Source organism: Protopterus annectens, chromosome 9.part0, assembly GCF_019279795.1.
Source record: "Protopterus annectens isolate FY-2018-M chromosome 9.part0, PAN1.0, whole genome shotgun sequence".
NCBI classification, from domain to species: Eukaryota; Metazoa; Chordata; order Ceratodontiformes; family Protopteridae; genus Protopterus; species Protopterus annectens.
Genome location: NC_056743.1, coordinates 532,332,412 through 532,355,506, shown reverse-complemented (window position 1 = coordinate 532,355,506; position 23,095 = coordinate 532,332,412).

Below are 23,095 nucleotides of genomic sequence, written 5' to 3'. Positions count from 1 at the left end.
AGTCCATGCATTACATGTACATGTGAAACACACACTCACACTTCCCCATGCATGTGTGAGGACACGCACTTAAAACGGCAGTTTTGTTTCACTGTATAGACCTTCCCTGACCACCATGACTCACACATACTCACATACTTGTGCATATATGAGAAAATGCACAGACACACACTTTGTCCTCCTCGCAATCAAAGTACTGAGCTAAAATGATTTTCTACCATACTGTTTCAGTGTGGGCACCATTTCTGGGAACAGCACATGGCTAACATTTAATTATCATTAACTGTGATCCCGGACTGTCAAGTGTTTGCATAGAGCTTTAACAGGAAGACTGTTGTTTGTGCTTTGGTTGGAGCTTGCATACTGCTGTAATGGTAGAGTGATTTCTGAATCGGTTGGTTTAATGCACTGCAGAGTAAAGACTTCCAGAACTTTCTAAATCCCAGGTCAAGACTTCTGAATGTTACCTAGAACTAGTTACATAGCTCTACTTGAGCAGAATTATCATAATTTAATTTTGTATTCCACTATTTTCCATAAGCAGGTTTTCCTTGCCACTCAGCTGTGCACTTTAAGAACTATTAATATAAATATATAATTCTTTCATCCAGTATTCAGGAACAGGTTTTCCAAACTTAAAAATAAGAGATATGCCTGTTTCATTTCCTGTATAATCCAACTATATAAAGAATCGCTTACCCATTGCTCTGCTCCTTTTACTCCAAGAATAAAAAAAACAACATTATTCAGCTCTAGAATTGATTGTGTGGTGCCCAGCTAATATTGTGGTAAATCTTAACCCATGAAGACAAGATGGGTTGGGCATTCACAAATCACATTCAAGAAATCAATTTTGGCCATAAGATATCTTCAGCATTAATCATGCTGTAACCTTATTTTTAAGACTGCTGGTAAAGTGCTGCTGTATTTGGGAAAGTTCAGAAATAATAGGATCATGGGAGATTACAAGGCTATCAACCCGGAGGTCATTTTAAGCCTAGCTGTTTCATCCCAGTGTGATACCATAGAAATGCCAGTCAGTACCCAAGATTGCATTTAGTGATGACTGCCCATGTCCACAAGGGTTGTGGTCACTATCCCTGGTAAGAGTTTATGATGCCCCATCCACTCATCTAGGTTCCTCTTGAACAGTGTCATTAGGGTGCTCTGTTTCACATGGATTTGGTAGCCTGTTCCAAAGATGCGGCAGTCGCCGGGAGATAAATCTGCCCCTCTAGCATGCTCTGTTTAGGTTGCAGGCCATATTTAGGTCCCTGGAATGGGTAGCCCAAGTCCCATTTGAATTACAGATATGCTGCAAGTTCATTAGGTTTGGATCTTGGATTGCTCTGCAGATCAGGCATAAGTCTACCCTAAGAAGTCTACATGATAGAGGATAGTGACAGGGACTTCAGTTGGTCTGTGTAAGGCACATGCTGGAGCCCTTGATCTTCTTTGTTAGAAACCTCTAAGGTCTCTCTAATTGCTGCAGGTGCTTAGTATAGTACATGCTGAATGGGATGTTATACTCAATTATGGGCCGGATAAGTGCCGAGTATGGGGGGGGGGGGGTCATAACTTATTTTGCTCTCCATGCAATGCCTTTACTAATCAAGCATGCTATGTAGAAAGCTTTATTTACTATAGCAGACATATCATAATCGAAGTTAAGGTCGCAGCCAAGTTCTGAACACAGGTCCCTTCTCACTTCATGGTTAGTTAGGGTATTGTTGTTGATTTAATAGCGCAAAGGCATATTGTTTGTGCCAAATAGAATGATGATGCATTTTTCTACATTCACTTTGAGACCATGACTAATACACCAGTTGCTGGTCTGAATGAGACCTTCAAGGAGTATACTGACATAATTTTGGGGATTCAGTGATTGCACCTAGTTTGCAGTTGTCTGCAAACTTTGTCAGCCACAATGCCTTTACTAATCAAGCATGCTATGTAGAAAGCTTTATTTACTATAGCAGACATATCATGATCGAAGTTAAGGTCGCAGCCAAGTTCTGAACACAGGTCCCTTCTCACTTCATGGTTAGTTAGGGTATTGTTGTTGATTTAATAGCGCAAAGGCATATTGTTTGTGCCAAATAGAATGATGATGCATTTTTCTACATTCACTTTGAGACCATGACTAATACACCAGTTGCTGGTCTGAATGAGACCTTCAAGGAGTATACTGACATAATTTTGGGGATTCAGTGATTGCACCTAGTTTGCAGTTGTCTGCAAACTTTGTCAGCCACAACCCTTTAGTTTTGACCTGAACTTCTGAGAAATATATACCAAACAGTAGGGGGCCCAGCACTGACCCTTGTGGCAAACTGCTGGTAACAGGTCTGCTGATTGATGTGGAGTCACCCACTTTGATAGTGTGTGTCCTTTTTGTGAGCCAGCTGGCAACCCATCTTATAAGAAAGGGGTTTACATTCATTTTGCTAAATTTACCGGTAATGCCTGAATGTGGGTTTGTGTTGAAAGCCTTTGCCAAGTCCAGGAGTGCTGTGGGCACAGATTTGGCTTCATCAGTGGCCTTGGTCACACTTTCAAAGAAATCCCCCCAATTTAAGAGGCAAGATCTGCTCTTTATGAAGCCAAATTGGGCTGGATCCAGGGTTTGGAGGTCACCTATACCTTTATTTATGAGGTCAATAATGAAACATTTGTTGGCCTTACAGATGAGGCTGGTCAGGCTTATGGGTCTGTAGTTCCCTGGGTCTGTTGATAGGCACATTTGTGGAGGGGAATAACTGTACCTTTTCTCCATTCCAAGAGAACAAAGCCTGTGGTTAGGGTATTACTGAAAAGGGTACTTAGTGGTGATGGTAGTTCATGTTTTAGCCTGTTAAGAAGATGAACTACCATCACCACTAAGCAACCCTCTTTCTGCTGAACCACCACAGCCTTGGATGTCGTCTGGTCCCATAGAGGCTGTGTGTTTTGCTTTGGGCAGGGCTTTGAGGACATGCTCTTCAGATATGTAGGATGGGGGGGGAGTTGGGGAAAGGTTTGTTATATGTTAGGAGGGGATAAGGGAGTGACATTTTCATCAAACCTATCCACTAGCAAATTTCCTATTTCTATGGGGTCAGTCTGTGTGATACCACTGGTCATTAGTTCTACACATGCCTGGGTCCTACCCTTTAGATTTCATACATAACTGTAAAGAGCCTTATGGTTATCCTTGGCTGTACTTGCTAAGATTCTCTGAAGGGAGCCCTTGGAGGATTTGACAAGTTGTCTTATTTGCCTGTTGAGGCTGAGGAGGGTACTTTTTCATTGTTGGGGCATTGCCTTTGTTTTCCTGGACAGCAGCTTTTTGTATCTGTTGTAAAGTTTGTTGATGCTGGATGTCCGCCATGGCAGCTTGTTTTTGCTTGGGGCTCTGGCTTTGGTTCTTTCTGGTACAGCCAAGTTGACAGATTTATGCAAGTGATTGTACAGGGCTTCAGCATAGTTACCACCTCCAGGTTGGGTTGGGGCTTGGAATGCACTTATACCATCACCTAGGAGGGTATAGTTTGCCTTAGTGAAGTTTTTTTAGTCTGAGTTCACCCTTTGTAAGTTCTAGTGTTACTGGCATCTCGAAGTTGACTGATGTGTAGTCAGTTTTAACTAATAAGTGTCTGACAGATGCAGCAGTGCACCTGTTTGATATGTTGGTGAGGACCAGATCTAGAATGTTTGTTCCTTTTGTCGGGGTATGGACAATTTGTTCCAGGGCATTTGAATTAAAAAAGTTAAGGAACTTTTGTGCTAGTGAGTTAGGGCTAGCATAGGTTTTCCATTTGATGGTGGGATAATTGAAATGCCCCATAACCAGTGTGTTTGGTAAAATTTGGATTGTCTCCATTTTGGACAAGTAGACTTTGTGGATGTCATGACCCATAGAGGGTGATCTATAACTGGCTATGACTTGAATGGGGGTCTTACCCACTGTTACCTGGACCTGGATTAACTCCATGGAGTTGTCCAGTCTGAGTAGATGGGAGGCGAATTTATGTCAAATATAGATTGAAACACCGCCTCCTTTGGTGTTCATGCATTAATTTTGCAGTCTAAAGGTGTGGAAGGCATTGTAGCTTTGCAAGGCTGGGGTACTCTCTGAGGCCTTGATCCAGGTTTCTGTGACTGCACAGAAAACTACATCTTCTAGTGATAGAAGTGCTTCCAGGGAGTGCAGTTTTTTGGTTACGCTCCTAGCATTTAGCAGCATGACCCTTATTTTGTTCAGATTGGTTAATTTCATGTCAGTAATGTTGTTTTTGACACCTTTCCTAAACAAGGCACTATGGGGGTGGCTACTGAAAGCCTAGAGGTGCCAGGTGCAAACCATCTCTGGCAAAGCAGTGAGATTTGTCAACCGTGGGTTCCCAGCAGAAACTGGATCCCCTTTGAATGACACCAAAAACTGAGCCAATTATTGAAATCAATGTGATGTTGGCAATCTCACCTTTATTCTCACTGATGGGTCAGATCCTATCCATAGGATTCATCACGGCCATTTTCCAAGCTCTAGGTCTTGTGTAAAGCTCATGGGTCCCTTCTTTATCCATAATGCAATCCCCTAGCTCCCCCATATCTCTTTTGCCGCACAGCAAAGAGGTTGATTATCAACCTCTGGGCTAAGTGTTTGATATTTTTTTGTATTATTATAGATTTCTAGCTTTCCAATACCAGAAAACACGTTTTTCTTATAAAATAATACTTTATAGCTTTACACTTTAGCTAGTGTCTGTTAGTCTCTTTCTACATTTTTTCTTAGTAGTTAGAATCTATTTCAGTTAGAGAATGTCTAACAAATATCCAGTTAAATTAGAGGACATTCTACTCCCTCTTTCCTTCTTTTCCCACCTTTTAATCATTTAAATAAAAAAAGTCTCTCTCCTTTTAAATTTTCTCCATTTAAGTTAGAGGACTGTCTCAGAGTTTGTTTTTTTTTTGTGTGTGTGTGTGTCTGTGTGTATACGAGCACTGTGATCCTCTCCATCTGCTTTATTCTTCTAATAAAGATATATCTCAAAAGCAGGAGAGGAAGCCCCTAGGTTTCAAGAAATGTAGGAAAAATATGCCCCTAAGCGACTCGCACATTGTGTGTGTTTATTGCTTGGGGCCTCTTAATTTACAAGAGCCATTCTCCATCTGCCACAGATTTAACCACAAAGCACTGATGGAGCATAAAATAAACTTATTCTGAAAGGTCTGCTTAAGGCCCCTTTTTCTGAGGCAATATTGCCGGAATCTTCAAAATCTGACTAATTAGACAAACCACAAAAGCGAGCTTCTTCTGAGCCAAAGCAGACAGCTCCCAAGCTGTCAGCTACAAAGAAAATACCAGAGCAGACAATTCAAGTCTGATCCAAGCCTTCTTTGGAGCAGCAAGAACCCTCTGCCTTAAGTCGACCTTACCCTTGGAGTTTAGGTATAGGAGCCGATCACCTTCCCTGAAACCAGTCCACTATCCGTTCCCATCGCCTTTTCTAGCCAGATCAACATCACCTACCCTCTCTTCCTGGTCCACCAGGAGTCTGTCTGATGAAGATGTGGATACGATAGTGGAAAGACTATTAAAGACACCAGTCTTAGCCAAATTATTAGTGGATCTGAGCCCAAAGGAAATGGATCAGACACAGTCTTCCCCCTCTATGCCTGCGCCTCCACCAATCCATCCCTTGTTTTTGGAGTCGAAGATTCCGATATCCAGCTTGTGTCTATATCAGGTCCAGGACCCATAGCCTCCTTGAATCCAGTATTTACCCAGTGTTTTTCTGCCCAGTCAGAGCAGGAGACCTCTGGGAAGCTGACACTCCCGATCAGGTCCGTGGAGACACTTCGAATCTCACCGGATCTGACCCTGCCTCTGTGAGCCTTGGCGCAGTTGAGTTTGGCTCCTACCTTGGCTTTAGAGCTTCCATATTCTGCTGTGGAGATTCCTTCAGCTTCTACAACTCATTTGTCGGATCCGGAAAGTTCTTCGGAGCGGGAGCGGGCTGTCTTCAAAGTTATGAGGAGGGTTCTGACTACTTCTCAGTCTGAGACACAATCTCCTTAGGATCTTCCTCCCAGTTCTGTCCAGGTGTCTTTGTCTCCGCACAATGTTCAAGCTTGGAACTTCCAGTATCACACAAAATTATGATAATCAACTCTTGCAAAAAGGACCTCCAATGGTGAATTTACTCTCCACTAGTATCTCATAGCCGTCAATTCATGCCCCTCAACTCCATGCCACTTTGACCATGGACGCTTCCCAGATAGGGTGTGGGAAGGTATACATGGATTTGGTCATACGGTCAAATGTCGAACACAACATGTTCAAAAAGCAGAACGGCAGTTCCGCATAATTGCGAATGCAGTTATGTCGAAACGCCAAACATCCCCCCCTTTTTGATCCATGGTAGCACTTGTTTAGGTGGTAGAGTGGTCAGAAATGTCAAACTCTGCATTTTGTTCGACATTCCGACCGTTCGACACCTAAATCTTCGACATATAATTTCGAAGAAAACCCTGTTTGACATTCGGTTGTACGACCAATTCCATGTAAACCGTGTGGGAGCATTATCTAGGGAAGACAGTCCAAGGCATCTGGCAGGAACATGAGGCTCACTTGCACATAAACATCTTAGAGATTAGGTTGGTGCTTTTAATGTTGCAAGCATTTCAAGAGACACTCCCTCTAGGAGCAATAGCAATTCATTCAGACAACATGTCTGTATTTTGGCAAATAAACAGGGAGGAACCAGATCTTAGCCCCTTTGTCAAGAAGCTCTGAGGGTCTGGCAGTGAGTAACAGATTCCAATCGCTTTTTGATAGCAATGCACGTTCCAGGAAATCCAACATGATTGCAGATAAATTGAGCAGGGTGATACTATTGCCACACGGAACAGATCTTCCAGAAATGGTGCCTGCCTTTCTGCAATCTCTTAGCATCTCCCACCAATGCCAAATGCAGCAACTGTTTTGCCCTGATCCCTCCCATGGGGGAGTCACCAAGGGATACACCAGTTCCCGATTGGCCTTATTTATGTCTTTTCTTCTATCCCTCTAATTTCCTAGATTTTGCAGAAAGCAAGTTTGTTGTAGACAATAATAATCCTTATTGCCCGCTATTCGCCTCATCAAATCTGGTTCCACTTTCTTCAGGATGAACCATGGATTCTGGACACTTCTCCAGACCTTCTTACTCACCCATCAGGGATGGTTCACCCCAACCTGCACAATTTCAAACTAACAGCTTGGCTGCTCGAGTTCCCCTGATCACCAGGTTTCCTCTCCTTTCTTCTTCAGTCAAACATATTTTGTGATCTTCCCAGAAAACATATACATGAAAACTGTACAGGAGCAAATGAAAAACATTTGTTACCTGACCCAACAATAATCAGTTAGACCCTTTTACTGCTCCCATACAGTCTATTCTACAGTTTTTGGCAGAACATTTTAATGAAGGAGCTGCTGCAACCAGTATTAAAGTCCAGTTAGTAGCAATTTCCAATTTTTATATTGGAGAAAATGGTTGCTCGATCATGTCACACAGACTTTGTAATGCCTTTTTGAAAGGAACTACTATGATAAGACCACCATATAAAAATCCAACACCCCCTGGTATCTTAATTTAATTTTGCCTAACATCATTTGTCCCCCATTTGAACCATCAGAGACATGTGAGTTGGGAGGGTGGCCTAATGGTTAAGGTATTTGCCTTACAAACACAAGGTGCAGGGTTTGAGTAGCACAAGGGATAATTGGCTAGGCTTAAAATGGCTTGCAAGAGCAGTCAGCCTAGTACGAACCTATAACCTATAAGAAATACCTCTTCTGGAAAAACGCTCTTTTTAGTGCCTATTACATAAGCCAGAAGAGTTTCTGAATTGCAAGCCTTATCTGCCAAGCCCCTATGCCTAATTTTTCATAAGGACAGAGTTTCTTTATGCATGAACCCCTCTATTCTACCAAAGGTTGTGTCAGAAAGTAACCTCAACCAATCTATAGAGTTGCCAGTTTGCTTCCCTAACTTCCAAATTAAAGGAGAATATTCATTGCATCTCCTAGATGTTCATAGACAGTTATGTTTCTATTTGCATAGAACCTCTGCATTTAGAAAATCAGATCAGCTCTTCATCCCTTAGTCTGATATTAAAAAAGGTCAACCAGTCACAAAGGTTACTTTATCAAAATGGCTTACATTGTGTATATCTTATGTTTATAATTCAAAGAACAGACCCCTTCCAAATACTGTTCATGCTTATTCCACAAGGTCCGTAGCCACTTCTGCAGCTTTTCAAGCTAGATTATCCTTGGATAACATTTGTGCAGCAACTTGGGCAAAACCTCATACTTTTATTACTCATTACAAAGTGGATTTGGCCTCTAGGAGTAGATCCTCTCTCAGTTCTATGGTTCTGAGCAATATTCTCCCATGAGCCACCCAAGAGTCAGGTTGCTTGGGATGCAGTCCCATCAATGAGAATAAAGGCGAGATTGACAAAAAGAAGTTATGTACTTAATATAACGTTCTATGTGTGTAGTCCATCTCATCCTTTATTGTCACAACCCTCCCTCCATAACCCCCTGCCTACACTCCTGGAAAGCCGAATAGCTAAATTCGATACTACAGTGCCATGTAATCTTTGTTTTCTAAATTTTTTGAGTGATATGTGATATACACACACACACACACACACATATATATATATATATATATATATATACACACACACACACACACACATATATATATATATATATATATATATATATATATATATATTTTTTTTTTTTTTTTTTTCTTCTTCTCTATATGCCTGCTAGGGGTGAACAAGATCTGAGGAAGTTAGGGGGTTGCATTATGGATGAAGAAGGGGCCCAGTACCTTTGCTGAAGACCTCAAGCTTGGAAAATGGCTGAGATGGATCCAGTGGATTGGATCCGAATCATCAGTGAGAATAAAGGATGAGATGGACAACACACATGGAGCATTATGTTAAGTACGTAACTTCTTTTTTTTGTTTATACTGTGGCATCATTCTAGGGTAGGGTAGTATGCTGCTCAAAGCTAGGGACATACTTGCCTGAAATGGGGGCACATACTCAGAGCTCAGCCACGTCTCTCTTCATATAATCCAGTGAGGTACATCTCAGGTCATTCACACCAACATGAACTGTGACAGAGTTGTAATGGTCCTTTTTGCTGAGAGACCTGAGTGCATGGGTAATTTGACTAACCTTGGCACCGCACAGGCAGCTGACTGTAACTTTCTCCTTGTTCAGCCTGGTGAGTGGGACATCTGTGTGTCTCACTATTGAGTCTACAATGACAAGAAAACTTGTTTTTTGATTGTTAAGCCTTATGGACTTGGTGGGTGAGACACTGGTGCTGCTATTTGTCATGGGAGCTGTGAGGACTGTGTTAGCTGTAGCAGTCTTGGGTTTTGGAAGTCTCTGGTGTTTTGGTAAATTTTTCGAGAGAGCCTCCACATGTTTGGATTTATGTGTTTTATGTGTATTTATGTGTATGAGTAGTAGTACTGTGTGTATATATGTAGGTGATAGGTGAGTTGATGGCCTTCTCAGTGTTACTGTTTTGAGTGAGAGAGAACATGAATTATAGATTCTTGGTTTAAATACTTCTCTCACTCTCTGTACTAGTGTGTGTTATTAGTAGAGGGTTGTCATGTACATGGCAATTGCTACACTGCCTCAAGAGACTCAAGTCAACAAGGTTGGCAGGAGAATCAAGGGTAGTCCAATTGTCCATAATGCTAGGTTGAAGGCTGTTGTTACTAGGGGTTGCTTTTCAGAATTGATCACAGAGGATCTCAGTGGATGGATGTTTCTACCTGGATTTCAGGGAAAATTTGTTGAATTTAACTGTTCGGCTTTGGCGCTCAATTGGGCGGCAGTGTGAAGTGCTGTATGACATGCAAACAAGCAGAAACCTGCTTAAATGCAGTGCCTAAATACCAGAAGCTAAAAACTTGAAAAAAACTCTAAAAAGATTGAAGAGGACCAATGATGTTCTTATTCCAAGCCCTACACTGGCCTCCCTTTACCAGACAGGTCCCATTCAGCTTAATTCTTTCAAAAAATTGTAGATAGGCTCCTTCCAGTCCAAGATGGTATGGAAAATGTGCAGACAGCAAACACACAATTACAGACAATTCCAGAAGCAGCAAGCCTTATCTGGACTATGGTACAGCTACTAGCTCCCCTAGTTTCAGCGGGAAACACTAGAGAATGTATAACACAGCAGAAAAAATAGCAGTGAGACACTAAAAAAGCATTTAAAACAGCAGAAAATCAGCCAGGAGGCCCTAATGAATGTTTTAAAAAAGTTAACATATCCATTATTTAAACAGTGTTTGGCAGGAAAACCAGAACAAGCAGAACAGATGGCTTAAAAACAGTGGAAAAAATAACAGTAAATACAAACAGTGAAAACAAAAAAAGCTTTGTAAACAGTGAAAATTCAGTTTTACAGGCACAGTAAATCAGAAAATTGCAGTACAAAGGTCTAGTTTAGTACACTGTAAGTAAATACAGTATAAAAGCATGTAGCAAGCAATAAAAAAGTGCAGCAGACAGTATACATAAGCAAAAAAAAAAAAAAGACAACTTATGATTTTTTTTTCAAAGCTCAGAACCCTCTAGTCATATTGTATCTCAGCTCAGAGTTGTGGCTTAGAGCCCACCTCAGTTCAGCTTGGTACAAACAAACAGAAACCTGCTCAAATGCAGGGCCTAAATACCAGAAACTAAAAACAGGAAAAAAACTCTAAAAAGATTGAAAAGGTCAAATGAGGATGCTTATTCCAAGCTCTAGACTGGCCTCCCTTTACCAGACAGGTCCCAAACAGCACGTTACTTTTACAAAAGTGCAGATAGGCCCCTAATAATTCAAGATGGTCTGGAAAACATGCTCAGAACAAACAAACCACTACAGGCAGCTACTAGCTACCTTAGTTTCAGTGGGAAACACTATAGAATGTTTAACACAGCAGAAAAATAGCAGTGGGACACTAAACAGATGTTTAAAACAGCAGAAAATCGTCCAGGAGGTTCTAAATAATGTTTTAAACAGTTAACAGATCAGTTATGTAAACCCTGTTTGGCAGGAAAACCAGAACAAGCAGAACAGATAGCTTTAAAACAGTGAGCAAAATACCAGTAAATACTTAATTAGCAGAGAAAACAAAAAAAAAAAAACTTTGTAAGCAGTGAAAATAACATTAAATTTCAATTTTTACAGGCACAGTTATGCAGACAATTGCACTACAACAGTGTAGTGTAGTACATGGTAAATATAGTATAAAAGTAGGCAGCAGGCAATAAAAAAGTGCAATAAACAGTATAAATAAGCAGAAAACAGGCAACTTATATATTTTTTGGAAGCTCAAAAGCCTCTAGTTGTCTGGTATCTCAGCTCAGAGTTGTGGCTGAGCGCCCACCTCAGTTCATCTCAGTACAAACAAGTAGAAACCTTCTCAAATGCAGGGACTAAATACCAGAAGCTAAAAACTTGAAGAAAAACCTCTGAACAGGAGCAATGAGGATGCTTATTCCAAGCCATAGACTGGCCTCCCTTTACCAGACAGGTTCCAATCAGCACAATCCTCTCATAAAAGTGCAGATAGGCCCCTTCCAATCAAAGATGGCCTGAAAAATATGCTCGGAACAAACAGACCACTAAAAACAGTTCCTGAAGCAGCAAGCCTGTATCTGGACTATGCTACAGCTGCTAGCTATCCTAGTTTCAGCAAGAAACATGAGAGAATGTTCAACACTGCAGGAACATAGCAGTGAGGCACTAAAACTGTACGAGTCGCCTTAAACTGTATCTGTATTGTTAATACTCCACTTCATCCCTCTGCTCTATCAATAATCAGTTAATCAATGCCTTGTGCAAATTTTATATCCAGCTTTCTGTTTCAGGAGTAAGAATGGGGGAGCTTTATTTTTTTATTCTCTGTACAGCTGACCATCAGCTGCTACCAGCTCATCCCATTGATTACCAGATCTAGAGAGGATATCACTTAGGCTGGTGCAGCATCATACCATCACCAGCCTGGATCAGTCATGTGAGATCTGCTATGGCTACCTTTGAGATGTGCACACGTGTCCTTGCATGGGCAACCTCCTGAGGTGTACTTCTTTCACTGAAGACCTCAGCAGGTGCTTAATGTTGCTATTGCAGATAGCCTAGACTGTCCCTTCCTAACAAAGAATATGTGATCCAGCAGTGGATATTGACTCTCATCCCCCCTGCCTGGTCCTTCCAGATTACATGACCTGGGCCAAAAACACCACCTGGGGCATAGCCAGGGCTTTATCCCTCTCTACCATAGGTCTAGGTCTTAGACCAGGAGATACTGATCAGGCTGTTGATATAAAAATTAATTTGTTGTATAAAAGTTATGACTGACCTTTCCCTGCCATTTCCTCTTGATTCAGCTTATTTGAAAAAAAGGCATTCCTTTTCAATATCATACTAGGAAAAAATAATGTAGTTACAAATACAGCCACCAAGATATCTTAGGACTGTTCAGTTTTATGTGCAGATCTGATCTGCATAGTACTTGGTTCCAGAGTGCTTATGTAGTAAATCTGTGCAATAACTTAAAATCCAAATGACCAATGTCTTGTGCTCCCAGCCACATTGATCCAATGACACAAAACACAGACATGCATTAAGGACAAGAGAGAAAAGAATAGCAAGTAGAAGAGTCCAAAATGCCCCCTGAAATAACTAAATGGAGACTGTTGCAGTAATGACATGAATTTACTAGGGGATGCTGCCATAAAAAAGTCTGAAAACTATTCTGTTTAAGAACAAAAACAAGCAGGTAATGCAGCCTATAGTCACTGACAAAGGTATAAACATGGAAGACTTGATTAAAATTATGGAAGAGAGGCCAGTTTGCTATAAAATCTGGATAGATCATGCACCACTTTATTTAGCCAACATGAAAAAATATTTGGATAGCTAAAAGAGTAATCGTGGATGAGAATAGATTGAGGCTTAAAGTATTATTATTAGGTTTAAAGGCTAGCAAAATAAACTGTAGATGTAAAAAAACAACTTTTGTATGAAAAACTAAGTTAATGAAAGCAATTAGAAAAATGAGGAGTAACTCTGGTCTGGGTAGAGGTGTGGTGTAAGAAGCAGTACTGGCCGGCTTCTGCCCTCCCCTGAACTTGAATGTTATAATGCAGCTACATCATAGTTAAATCCCTCCAGTATTTGATATATAATCAAATGACTACAACCAGGTATTACAAAAGGATTTCTCTTGAATGTCAGATAAAAAAAAGGTAAGAAAGTAAAAGCAATTTTTTCAGCACCTGAATCTGCTCATTATGACCAGAAGGACACTTCCCTTCCCACTTTAGCTCTCCTGGGCAGTAATCATGCAGAGACACATTGCACAGATGTGGAATCAGTAGAAAAGTTTGATCTGTTAAAGACTTGACAATCAAAAACATATCCGATACACTGTGGGAATATATTCCTAAGTTAATGTCCAGCTACTTGGTATTGAAGAAGCATTGATGACTCTCTCAGTTTATCTTATGGAGTTGGATAAAAATGTTGCAAACTTTCAGCAGAAAAGCTGTCTCTGCAGAAATAAATGATTATATGGAGGTTAAGCTTGTCAAATGGGAAGACGGAACCAGTTGTAGAAACATAAGATTTATGGAAATCTCAGAGAGAAGCAAAGGACTATTGGGCATATATGAAGGCCAAGATAACAAATCGACAGGAATTCTGGAAGAACAGACAACTATTGAAATTGCAGAGTTGATTTACTCACTGCATTCTCTGCTCCAGGATGAATCCTGGTGAGATATACTCTGTAAGAGCTCAAGCATAGAATTTTGTCAACAATGTCCACCCTGGGTAAAAGATGGTCTGTTAGCTGCAGCAGCATCTATGCAGACCATAACTATCCATCAGAGACAATCAGGCTTCCAAAAGACAACTAGGATCTGCAGAATAAACAACTGGTGCTATAAATTACTTTACCTTACTATCTTAAAAGCCTTTTTTCTTGGGGTGCAGTACTTTATCGCTTTGTTTCAGTGGTACTCCAGAGCCTACTGTAAACTTCTAATGAAGAATCTGTTAAGGTAAACAATCAAACATCCTCAGATTTACAGATGCAGAGATCAGACAAGAAACATCAGTGGGACTCACAACCCTTTCTGCTGTTTATAAAGTGACCTTTGGAAAAGCCAAAAGCAGCCATGAGAAAGGAGCACACAGACTTTCTGAAGCTGGTAGTAATACTAGACTCTGAGACCCGTTGTCAGTTTGGAGCATAGAGGTGTGACTATACTGATTAGGAAGGGCCCTTTAAAACAGGACCTAATAGACACAGGTATGTAGCTAAAAAAGGAGTAATCAGTCATGTTACTAAATCTGTAGATGGCACCATTTTAAATTACATTAACAACCTAATAATAGACTGGGTCATGTTTCAAGAAGAGCTCACAATATGGGCAAGGGATTGGAATCAGATATTTTCAGTTGATGAGGTCTACATAATTGCCATGTTCTCTCCACCCGCAAGCTACAGGGAAACATTGCCCAACCTCCTAACATTCCTGGCTTGACTGACTTATATAGGCTTTTTAACTGCATAGGCAAATTGTTTACTTGCTATTCATAGTTACACATATTCAAGAATAAATACAAATCTTCAATACAACATAACATGGTTATTCATTAACTGACTTAAAAATTTTAGTGTTTCAAATCTCATACCCTTTGATGTTCTTTCTGAAGTTTGGAAACCAGGGCTTTCAAAAAATGTGTAAAGCTGACTTTTTTATTATAGTTATGATAAATTTGTAACTATCCTTACTGATTTTCTTATGGATTAGGAGGGTTTGTCTAGAGCAATCCCAGTTGCAATACTGCAGGCTTGTCATGCTTTATACTTAGGTTAAAGGAATTACACAGGAACTTTAAGTCCTCTCACTTGATATACCAAGGAAGATAAATGTATTACTGTATGGAATTAATCAAAACCCAGTCTGACTTTATAGCAGGGGTCAGGAATGTAGAAGCATGTCCACAGAAGTACATGTGTACAAGAGCTAGTTTTACAGAGGCTCATTACTAACAAATAATCTGGATCATACCAAAATGTCATTGAAATAAAATGGCTTTGACTACTGTCTGACCTATCAGAAGTTCTTGGCACACAGTGTTAGGGACAAGCCCATATTATATTTCCATCAGAAAGGTGGTTGACCCATCTACCATTAAACTGCAAAAAAAAAAAAAAAAAAAAAAAAAAAACTAGGAGAATTTTTGGCATTTTTGCTAAATGCCATCAAGATTTATATACAATATACGAAGCCTCCTCCTTCCTATACACCAAGCAAAATTAAATAAAGGGATACTTGGACATGCTTGTGGTTAAACTTCAAATTGATCAAGCCCTGCCTCTCATTAAACCAATAACAGAAGAACTAAGAACAGTATTATATATGCTGCAATATGATAAATCTCCTGACTCATCAGAATACTGGTAGATGTATACAAAAAGGGGATAGTCACGTTGCTCGATGATTTTACAAATTTAACAAATATAATGCAAAAAGAACACACCATGAACTTGTGGTTCACAGAATACTAATCCCACTTTGCATCCGAAGAAGTTTCATAATATGAGACAAAAGCACATATCATATTAATATTCATTGTTTTATATTGTTTCTAGTTCATTGTCTTTAGACTTCGAATTTTTAACCATTTCTTTTTTATTAAAATGAAATTAGTGTTCTGTGAACCATGAGTTTGTGCCACGTTCATTTTGCATTTAGATGCATTCTTTCTTGTTTTAAGGTGTTAACAAATAGTCTTAACCACTGGTGGACACTCCCCCTTCCTTGTCAGAGATGACAGTTATAGTACTGTTAAAGGCAGATTGTGCTCTTACCCAATCATACATCTTGCAGACTATTCTTAAGTCATGATTGCAAGCTACTCATGATACTAATTACAAATTATCTTGCTATCTAAATACCGACATTAATTACTAAAGATCAGACTGGCTTTACTTCAGCATGGAATACTGTGGATGATTTTATCAAAACAGCTTTAATAACTGAAATTGCAGACAAGAACATCAATCCCTTGTTTATACATGGTTTATACACAGAAAAAGCTTTTGATCAGGTTGATTTTTATTATTTATATCTGTTTTAGTAGAACACTTCGAATTCCCCTTTTATGGTAAAAGCTTTATATACTACATATCATAAAGTTAGAGTGAAAACTGGTCTTTGAGTTGCTTCAGAATTAAAATTAGCAGAGGTGCTAGACATTGGTGTCTGATGTATTCTCTTTTATTCATATAGTATATGGAGCCATTAATAAATCGGATTAGGACTTGCACCATTTTAGAATGTAATATTATGTATGAAGCTTTCCTTCATATGGGTGGATGACCTATTAGTGCATCTTAACAGTCCTCCCCAGGATTTCACGTTGTTATTGAATATATTAGGATCTTTTGGCTGTATCTCTGGTAAGAATAACATAAAAAAGGCAGGTCGAAATACAGTATACCCTGAGTAAGGAACTCTCCAGACGTTTTCCATTCCTGTATGTGAAAGATGCTGTTAAATATCTAGGTGTGAAGCTAGTGTTCTCACTGGATCTTACAGTTTTCCAAACATACACTGAAATACATAATTCTGAAAATAATTTGGCAAGATTGAAAAAAATATTTGTATTGATATTATACCGAGCATTTAGGTGACTGGTTGATTTGTCGTCTTCTGTTTATATGCACTGCACAGGGTCTTCCTTGTTTGCCAGGTGAGTATTTTTTTTTAATACTCTGGAAAAATGATTCTTAATTTTATTTTAGAAAGTAAAAGGGATAAAATGAGATGGGAAACTTTAACTCTCACAGCAAAATTAGAGACTGACTTTGTTTGATTTACAGTATTGTATAATGGCAGCAAATCTTGATAGGATGTATGAAATGTCCGCTTAGTAGTGGATGCTTTGTGCAAAAAGTTGATATATACTGACTTGGGTGGTACACTGGGCATTTATAAAATTTGAAAAATTATTATAGTCTTGCCATCTGACATCTCTAAGTTGCTTCATTGTTTAGGGAAAGGAACCTGATTGACATTCAAGAAAAATGTCAGGAAATACTTTTGGGAGGATATAATTTTAATGTCAATTTCTCCATACTGGAGTTGTCAAAAAAAAAACTTCAAGGGTGCCCTTGACTTTATTTATGGGAACAGTTTTTTTTTTTTTTGAGGGATATGGTACCTCTCACTTGCATAAACACTTTTTTCAGAATTTTATGAAAGGCTTGAAGAAAGCTAGATTTCTTTCTTTCTCATCTAGGGATTAACCAAAACTGGTCATCTGGCTCTTTTATCAGAGATATAGGAATGTTATATCTGAAGGTTTAACAGGCAGTCTCTACAGAGTGTTTTTAGTGGATAGAACTAATCTGATATAGAAATATAGACTATGTGAAATTGATCTACAGTATTATATTCCTAAACAAAGGTGGTATAACATACTTAATGCCCCAACATTTGATTAAGCTTTCTTTTCCTAGAATAGAAAGGTCTTGTCAGAGATGAATAAATGTTGTTCTGATGTTGTCTTTTCCATCTGTTCTGTAATGAATGCATCTTCATATCTCACCTTGACTCCATCTTCAGTCATACAAGCCATTGGATCTCTCAGGCTCTTCTCTTTACCCAGAACCCCCAAGGCCACCATTACCTCTGATCTTTTTTGTTGCTGCTTTGATACAGATGCCAACCTCTTTTGGTCAGGTGTGGAAGTACTTCATGTGAAAACATTTTCATTGATACTTTGACTTTTGTTATTTTAGGTAGTTACCTTTTGTTACCTTAATCTATCTGCTATCATTATACCTTTCCCTTCCACTGCTATTTAGATAGAAAGTTGTTTTATTCCCATATTTTCCTCATGCCCTTAGCCCCATAATTACTTCAGTAAAAAAAAGTGTGCACGCATGTGTATGTGTGTGTGTGTGTGTGTGTGTGTGTGTGTGTGTGTGTGTGTATATATTATCTTACCTTCTGAATCTTTTACACTTTCCTTTGGCATTAGTGTGTTTTTGTTGTTGCTGCTACTTTTGTTCCTGTAACTGATAAACCTTTGGGGTTTAAGAAATGTGTGTGGCCTGTGGCCACAAAATACTCAATTTAGATGCATATTCTAAATGTGTGTACTGCCTCAGGGCTGCTCCCTTAGATGAGCAGTGTACTCGCTTCACTGCCTTTTGCAACAGAGCTATTGTGGATAGGAAGATAAACTTATCTTTAAAGGACTTTTCTCTGCCCATATGGGAGAATCATCTAAACCTCTGTCAGCTGATTCTGGAGCCTACCCTAACTCCAAAAAGTGCTCTGACAAGACAAAAGGGGATAAAGTCACAGGACCTAAAGAAAGACCAAGGAGCAGAAAAAGCGCTCACCTGACTGATCTTCATCTGCTCTTGTGACTTCAGCCCCAGAAATGAAATCCTCTAAAATCTTGGATCTGGTGCTATTTTCTGAGCTAATCCTTACTGGATTAAAAATGCACCCTCTCATGGAGTCATGTTTTTCTCTGGAGCCAGTTTTTACTCGTATCCAATCTCCATCTCTTTAGCATATTCACCAGTCATCAATACCTCCATCCACTGCTTCTTCCCTGAGGTCTGTTATGTCAACCAGGATACTAAATGAACCAGACATAGAACAGTTAATGAGGATATTTTTCAGGACACAGATTCAGTTGGACTTCTCCAGGTTCCAGCCACTACTGCACCTGTGAGATGCATTTCTTCCCCTCATCCTGATACACTTGTTGGATTCAGGAGTTAGGTTGCTTCAGATCCCAGTGGATGAGTCTCGGGATCTCCTTTGGCTTAGGCTTACCAGGCTGTTGAGGGAGTACCCTCCCGATCAGATGAGCAGACTTATTTTCTTGCCTGGTTCCACCCATCTGCCATAGAACACCACTGGACCCTGATCCCTCTCATCCAGTACACTTGAGATAGCCAGGCCAGGCCAATCTCAAGACAGTCCATATAGAGGACTCACAAATCTCTTCTGAAGTCCTCTGTGGAACATCCCACAAAGTAGGTCCCTCAAATGCATATGTGTAAGAAGAGGAGGACATAGACCCCAGGAGTCTTTCACAGAGGACACTGATCTCAGTGACAGAGAAGGTCACCCATATCTTCCATTGAGGGGTAATTAATTACCACAAGCTTCCATACAAACTGGATCTACTCACACAAGACAACGGGAGTTTGATGCACTCCACTCTCAAACAATGTTAACTTACTGGCTGGATGATTAAGTTTTAATACCTTTTAGGCACCTTTTTTATGAGACATGCAGCAGGTACTGAAGGAGGTAAGAAACCCTGCTAGCAGGAAATCATATGTTAACTAATGTTGAAAATTTCCTGGTTGGTGCCTCATCTATAACCATGTCCCTATTCAGCATTAGCACCAGTGGTTGTCAAACATTTTTGTGACTTGCTATCCTATGGCGTGTGTGACAAACCAAAATGCTGCCAGCCCAGCTAGATGGAATTTTGTAAATAATTATATATCACTTGAAAATATTAATATGATCCATAGGCTTGTCTTAATAATGTAAGAGAACTATATATTATGTGTATATTAAACTACTGGTGCAGAAGTGTGTGTTGAACTGCATGTTATGTACTGAGCTTCAAGAATGTAACCGCAGTGTACCCTACTGGAAAAGAGCAGAAATGTATATAAGCTATATTAATGGTAGAAGTTGGAACATACAGAGTTAACTTGCAAAACTTCAGGAGAATAAGTTAGAAGTGTTTTACGATGTGAAATAAAAGTTGGTTTCAGGACAGCAAGGAGATGGAATGTCTAGCGATAGGAGTTTGTTTCTATTGTTTTGAAACAGAAATAATTACTAGGTTTAAAATGTAAAAGTATTTAACTGTTTTATGACTTCCAGTTCTAGGCAAACTTTGTGAGATATGTACTTCTCACACAGCGATACTAAAATTTCTGTTGGTATCTGTTAGCTTGGGAACTGAAGGCAGGTGACAAATAGTGATGTCATCCAGCTGACCCAGCAGTAATGTTTTGATATTAATTTGGGAACTCTCTCAGAGACTGTGCATTTTGTATCTTGTCTTAGATCTAGAAACATCCATTCAGCACTTCTCATCTGCATTTGCCTTGCTTTGTAAGTAAGTTATTTAGGGCAGAGTACCTTTTAGATATAGATAAGAATATGGTAACGATTAGTTTAGATATTTTCTGTATTTATTTGAGACCGTCTTGCAATATTGTTTTAAAATATTTCCTGCGATTCTGATCTCTGTAGTTACTGTGTTGTTTGAGCATTGTCTTGTTCTTTTATTATTTATTATTAAATATATTTAAACCTTTTTAATTGTGGTTGGTTTGTTTACAGATATTTAAGCTCTTAGATTGCTTGCATAAGTATTTGTTGACACTGTACAGGCCACTTCTAAATAGCCTTGGTCAGACTTACCATTTGGATTAATAGTACCATTACACAGTAAGATTGGGCAACCTTTGGTAAGGGCGTTAGAGTAGCTGATAAAGAGCTGGCTGGTGGCAGTGATAACTATCTTATAGCCGGGGCAGAAGGGGGCATAGCTAGTAAACCTGTGCCAGCTTTCCCCAAGAGTGCGTGTGTGTATGTGTGTGTGTGTGTCAGCTACTTGGGCAGGGAAACAAAGCACTGGTTGGACAGAGAGGGTGCTGGAGGCCTTAGCTTGGCAACACAGCTGAGATCTTAACCCTACAGCTGTGCCAGTGGGGAGTCTTATTGGGGATCTGGAGAGAGAGGGAGAAACCAGCCCTGGACTGACTGTGATCTCTGTGTGCCCTTATGAGAAATTGTACTTTACTGTGTGTGTACTTGTCATCCTTCCAATGTGTGCATCCCTCACTGATGCTAGTGGTGATGATTGAGGCTCCTTGATTACTGGGCTATTGCATGGGGTGTCACAGCCTGTTTACTTTCTTGGTAAATGTTGTTTGTCCGCCATTTCATCACGTCTGACTGTGTACCCTCCTCTTTATTTCAGACTTAGCTGCTCTTCAAAGAGATTATTCAGTTTTTATGCAAGCTTACCTGTTATTCAAGTGACACTTAGCTTTCCCAACAAAATTTAAAAATTCTAATTATTTCTGTTTCCATTTGAACCAGCTCTCCTGTCTTCTCTGCATTCACCATTTTGGTAGACTAATTGGTTTATTGCTCTGAGATCTACAAGAGAATATCCAAGTTGCAATTACTCATGATGAGTTTTGCTTTTCCTTGCTTATAGTGTTATCTGAAAAAAAATCTCCTCTATATGCCCTTACTACTTTCAGAGTTTGCCTTGAATCTATCTCCTTCATTACATTCAGAATTTGAATGACATGGTGAATAGATTATATATAGTCTGGTCAACCTTTTGCATCTCTTATATGATCTTGTCACTACAAGTCCTTTAGAAAAGCTATACAGCTGTGGATTTCCTAGAATGACACTGGAAAAGGACTAACTGTCAGTTCAGACAATTCCAGTTGCTTGCTCCTTACTGTATGGTTTCATATTATTCCCACTATGATAAAACATTTCCAGGCAGAATTAAGGCACATACTAATAGTGCCTTGTTTTCATATATTGCAGATTGTAAAAAAGTAGACTGCAGAAGCATTCTAGAGGCATTTATATGGTCTATCTGTACATACTGTTACACAGCATTAAAACTGGATTCCATTTCCAGGGCAAGTTTTGGTAGCCCATTCTCCAGGTGTTGTTTGATCCACATCCTTCCTCCTCCTGTGTCAGATAAGCTTTGATAATCCACCTAAACAGCCAAAGGCTAATGCAGCAGTGAGAGTAATGAACATAGATGTTAGATTTCCTCACAGGAGCTGCACTGACCATCCTTTCCTTTTCTATGAATATAGTTTTTTGATTTGGGTATAAACTTTTTGTTTCTATTATATGTTGTCTTTTTCAGGATTAGAATGCTTCTATTCATATGGGTGAGAAAGTCCTGAAGAAATACTGAGGTAATTTTCAAACAGAATGTTAATTTCCCTCCACAAAGGGCTATCCAATCAGCACTCATTGTGAAGTTATGAGAGGAAGCCAGAGCTCTGTGAAGATGGCTGATTGTTGTATCCTGGGCAGGATACAAGTCAAACTGGCAAAGGCCACTTCAGCAGTGAGGAATTCAAGCATCTACTATTATGGTAAGTGCAACTTACACAAATGTACTTTTCTGTTCAAATCAATACAAAGACTGAGAAGGGAAGTGACCTCCATCTGCAGCTTACAGTTTTCATCATCATCATTGTCAAAGGAAAAAGCTTCAAAGACCAATACACGTAAGGTTCAGTTAAGGTATATTTACTTGCCGCAAGGAGACAAAAACATGCAAATACAAGGATTTGTCTAACTACTAACAGGAAGTACGTTTATTCTTATACTGTTTTACAAGACATGGCCTTCTATGGCTGACGTAATCAAACACAACTTTCAGTATTGTTCTACAGCAGATGTTACTCAGATTTTCTGCTGACATGACTAGATTTGTGAGAAACTTTTGAGAAAAGCAACCTGGCCTTGGTGGGCTCTACTTCGTTTACAAGCTTCCATTTTACAGAGTTATATTTCAAGGTACTCTTCTAATTCAGATACAAGCAAATGCTGATTGCAGTTCATATTTTCAAACAGGCTTTGTCCTAATTATCTATAGTTTCTACAGCTGTGTATTTTCTCACAGGACAAACGGAACTTCTTGTCTAAGCTTCATACAAGTAGTATTGTTCTATTCATTATTTTCCTAACATAAGCAGAAATCATCTGCTTCTCAGTAAATTTCCAAGGCACAAGCAATATTTTAGCTAACAATACAAGGTCAGAAAGCATCTGCAGTTTGTACAGATTTATGCAGTATGAAATAGAAATGTGTGAACCCTTTTCAAGCTCTAAATGCACTAAGCATATTACTAATACACACATTAATACATATTTTTCTGACATTTCCCCCCTTTTAATACT